This window comes from Gavialis gangeticus, unplaced genomic scaffold (assembly GCF_001723915.1).
Source record: "Gavialis gangeticus isolate Ggan-Ray unplaced genomic scaffold, GavGan_comp1, whole genome shotgun sequence".
In the NCBI taxonomy this organism is placed as follows: domain Eukaryota; kingdom Metazoa; phylum Chordata; order Crocodylia; family Gavialidae; genus Gavialis; species Gavialis gangeticus.
Window position 1 is genome coordinate 109,920,049 of NW_017728992.1, and position 4,363 is coordinate 109,924,411.

At 39.1% G+C, this 4,363-nt stretch overlaps 1 protein-coding gene across 3 annotated transcripts in view; it reads right to left on the reverse strand.

Annotated features, from left to right (window-relative positions):
- Window positions 1-4,363, reverse strand: part of NOL4 (nucleolar protein 4) — a 365,842-nt gene that overhangs the window by 316,193 nt on the left and 45,286 nt on the right. The window lies entirely within an intron of this gene.

A 4,363-nucleotide genomic window follows, 5' to 3' on the forward strand; every position in this document is an offset into this window, starting at 1 on the left:
GCACTGAATTTCTGTTTTGTTACAGGTTTAAACCAGTTTATGATGACTTAAACTGGTTTATGTATAACTTCTGTCCCTAGCATAGATGTCCAAAGCCTATTTTTGAAGTGACTTCAATATATATAATATCCTAGATCCCCATGGAAGTCAGTAAGACTCATCCTTCTAAATTAGTGACGAACTTTTGAATTTTTTTTTACCTCAAATGACTTAAGAGCCTAATTTCCATTGTCAACAGTGATTTAGAAGCCTAAGTCTAATTTAAAGTAACTTTTGAGAATGGGATGTGGACTCCTAAATCATTTAGGTACTCTTAAAAGATTTTTATTTTAAAAACCACATTGTAAGATGCCACATTTCTTGTGTTACAATAGAATCATAGAAAAGTAGGTTTGGAAGGGATCTTTAGAAATCATTTAATCTGAACCCCCACCAGAAGCAGGATCATCCCTATAGAAACCATCTTATACAAATCTATTGCCTAACCTATTAGTAAAACTACACAGTCAATCCTAACACAGCCACAAGGAATAACACCCTAACCTGCCACAGACAAAACAGGAGGACACTCGTGGTCAGTGGGGCCAATAACTTCCCCCATCAAACATTTTTAGGCTACAGCTAAACTTTTGTTTCCTCTACCTGCCAGCTCTGCAAACTCAATTGAGAATCACACTAGGTCTTTTTTTCTCACATACTAACATTAGGGGGAAAAAAGTTCAGCTGGACAAATAAAACCTTTAGCAACACTTGTGCCACTCTCATTTTATAAGGTGGATAACAGAAAGCTCATGAACAATTAAGTAGGAGGGGAGAGAGACTCTAGTTAAGGGGTTTTTGTGGATAGACGCACACACACACACACACACTCCAATGTAGTCTCTATAGGTAACAAGAATAAAGGACAGTAAAAATACATGTTTTTGTCACTAAAAGGAAAAGATATAACTCTGAATGAAGACAGGAAAAAAGATCTATTAGATAAAAAGCTGCCATTTAACAGTCACTTTCTACAGCAGAACAGCCCATAAACGTCTTTAAAATCAAAGCCATTGAAACAAAAATGCATGCAGTTCCTTGTTTGAAAATAATCTCTTGTTTAAGTTTCTTGGGAGAAATTGGTCTCATAAAACATCCTCTTTCTTCAGGAATTACTATGCCTATCAGAATCTTTGCAGTGTTTGAAAATCGCTCCTATAAAACAAACATATGATGGATCTAAATAAAAGATAAAAGTAAAAGCTTGGCTGGTTGTTCCATAAAAATTGCTTGGGTCCATAAAAACTTCTGCTGTAAAAGTATCAAAACCAGTAGCACCTACAAACCATTAGGAGTCAATATTAACAACAATCAACTCAATATTTTTATTATGTCACATAAATTACACACAAACATAATTATACTCTAAATGCAACAGAAAGGATTTGTAAAATTATTCTGGTATCTGCTAGTTTATGAGCATGGCAGAGTAAAACCAAGAAGCATATTGCTGCCTCTTTGTTAAGTAGCTGCACATTTTGCAGCTTTGAGTACTGGTTTCTAGCTGAAGGAAAACTGTTATTTTCTATTGCACAAGTTGGATTCTATGTCCACCTTTGATGGAAAGGTATCAGCTTGCAAGCATACCTACCAGGCAACAGCAACCCTTTCAGCATTTAGTTGGCTTAGTGGCATGGGCACTCACCCACCTCCCTCAGATTTTAACTTGCATCTCAACAAATTGATGTAACTAGCCAGACAGGCACTAACCCAAGCACCTTCCCACCCTCTTCTTAAAGAGGAACCACTATACCTTGCATTTGCTATTCACTGAATAAATATCACCAAGATAGCTTGAGGCCCTCTGGGGACAGGGGCTCAAGCTAGATCATAGGGTCCCCTCTGCCTGCCAGGGGCAGCATCCATGTCACTGATCCATTCTACCTCTGGCTTGCTCGCCTCTTTCTCCTCCTAACCCAACATATTTTCTGCTCCTGGGTACCTAGCGGGAACAGCTTCAAGAGGAGAACTGGCAAGTACTCTCAGAAATACTTAACTGTTGGCCTGGTAGTTAGTGCATAAGTGCTAGAAAGCAGAAATTGCAGGGTCAAACCCCTTCTGGAATCTCCTGCACCCTAGGAAAGTGGCTTGATTACAGAGGTAAAAGTTGGAAAGACTCATCTTCGCTTTCTGTATCTAATGCCCACTAGTCATATTTTCACTGTGATTAAAGTTTTAGGGCTTAGCCAGCATTATGTGCATACCTGGGGGATTCTATTCTAGCCAAGCACCTATGCAGCAAAGTTGTAGCCTACTGAATTCCAAACTGTGAATAAATGCCAACACCTGTAGTTACATGGGGGAAGAAGTGCCATTTAGATGTATGACGGTGAAAAGATTTAGTCTGTTAAACATTGTAAATTGTTGATATAGTTATTAATAGAAAGACATTTTAGTGTACATACAAGAAGAATATTGTACAAGAGGAATACTGCCTTCCAGAAAAAACTTTTTAAAAGTTGAAGGGGTTGAAAATCCCATAACAAGATATACTCTTTCAGTGCCTATAGGAAAAACTATTCTGTATAGGAATTAACAACCCTTCAGGAGTGTCACCTGCCTAATTCAAAATAAACAAATCAAGTTTTCATTAGAGCATTACTAGGAATCCTAACCACAACCTATTCAACATAGTTCAAAATAATACACACTTTGGAGAATAAATGTTTCAGGGAATGTTTAATGACATACACAGCAACAACTCAGTCATCCCTTCCAACCCAGTTCATGTCAATAAATGATCAAAAGTTACTACCATTTGACAGCTCGTATTTAGTAGCCTAAGAAATAAATTGATTGTCCCCATCTGCTTTTTAGTAGAAAATATGTATAGCAGGAAGAGGAAAATTTACCTCCTCAAATTTAGTTCCTGCTAAGCTGTACCAGTCTAGATGGATATTATCACCTTCTACCAGTAGGTGGGGAGAGAAAAATATCAAAAAATTTACATCAGACACAGACAGGGGGATCATTTCCAGCTGAAGAATCTTGTGTTGGAATCTTGCAGAAGAATAAAATCCAGAAAGATAAGTAATGAAAATAAGGAGAAATCAAATGAGGTAAAATGGGCAACCCTTGTTAATATTTAATATACCATAAAAGATAGGAGTTTAAAAATAAATAACATGCCTAATTCATTAAAAGCTTTCTGCCTCCCCTCCCCCTCATCAGGGACCAAGAGAAACCAAACAAATAATAGCCCCTGCCTCCTATAGCATGTAGCCTAACTTAGGGTGTTGCTTTTTACACAATTTAAAGCAATTTATTGCTGTGATATAACAGAAAAACACAGCTGTACAGCACTTTAAAAATGTGTAGAGTACTTTAGAGTAACCCTTGTTAAATGAGGTCTTAAATTTGAAGCACTGTATTTTACAGCACTAGCAACCTACAGTGCTTTAAATAACTTCTGTGTGCTGGTCAAATTTCTGACCAGTAGAAAAGCCCCAAAAGGCTGCAGAGCACCCCTGGCCTCCTAGCCTTGAAAGTGCAGGGAGATTCAGAGCTCTCCACCCCTCCCCCCTGCCCCAACAAATATTGCACTTCTGTCACATTTAAGAGTGCTGTAACTTTATAGTGCTATACAAAGTGCCCTAAGTTACAGCACTGTAAAACATACATAGAAAACATTCCAGTCTTCTGTACACACCCAGAAGACTGGAAGGCATCCATGCAAAACCCCTACACATAACAAAAGGCTGAACACTGGCAGCCTCCTAAGCTATGTCTTAAATTTAGTAGACAGCTGTCTCCAGAAGCCATTCCTCCAAAGCCATGACTACAACTTCCTTTGTACTTTAGGTGACATCATCTGGTATGAATCAGTGTAATTAGTTCTATTGTTTTCTGTAGTCATTATAGAAAAAGTGATGAGATACTCTGATTGTAGTAATGCAAAACAGCAATGGGTAGGCATTTTCAATTTTTCTCTATGAAGTGACTAGTTCCAGTAATGGGCCCTGTACAGTCTCCTGAACACTAAGAGCTTTGCCTTAAGCAAACTATGCCACATGGATGCTGTATCACCTTCAGTTTGTAGTATTCTTGGAATCTTGCCCCCCAGTTTGAAGTGCTCTAAATTACAGCACTGTAAAACATCCCTCTTGTCCCCCTGACAGATGATGACAGAGTGGCGGAACCAAGGAACCACCATGCAGTCCAGCCTGGGGTTGCCTGGATGAGAGTTGTCTCCAGCTCAAAGAGGCGCAGCACCAGGGTTACCACTCCCCTGGAGCTGCTCAACTGTTTTGCACCTCTCACATCAACTGAGCCAGCCATACCACCAGCTCCATCATGTGAGGAAGGAGGGCCACCAGCACCTGCG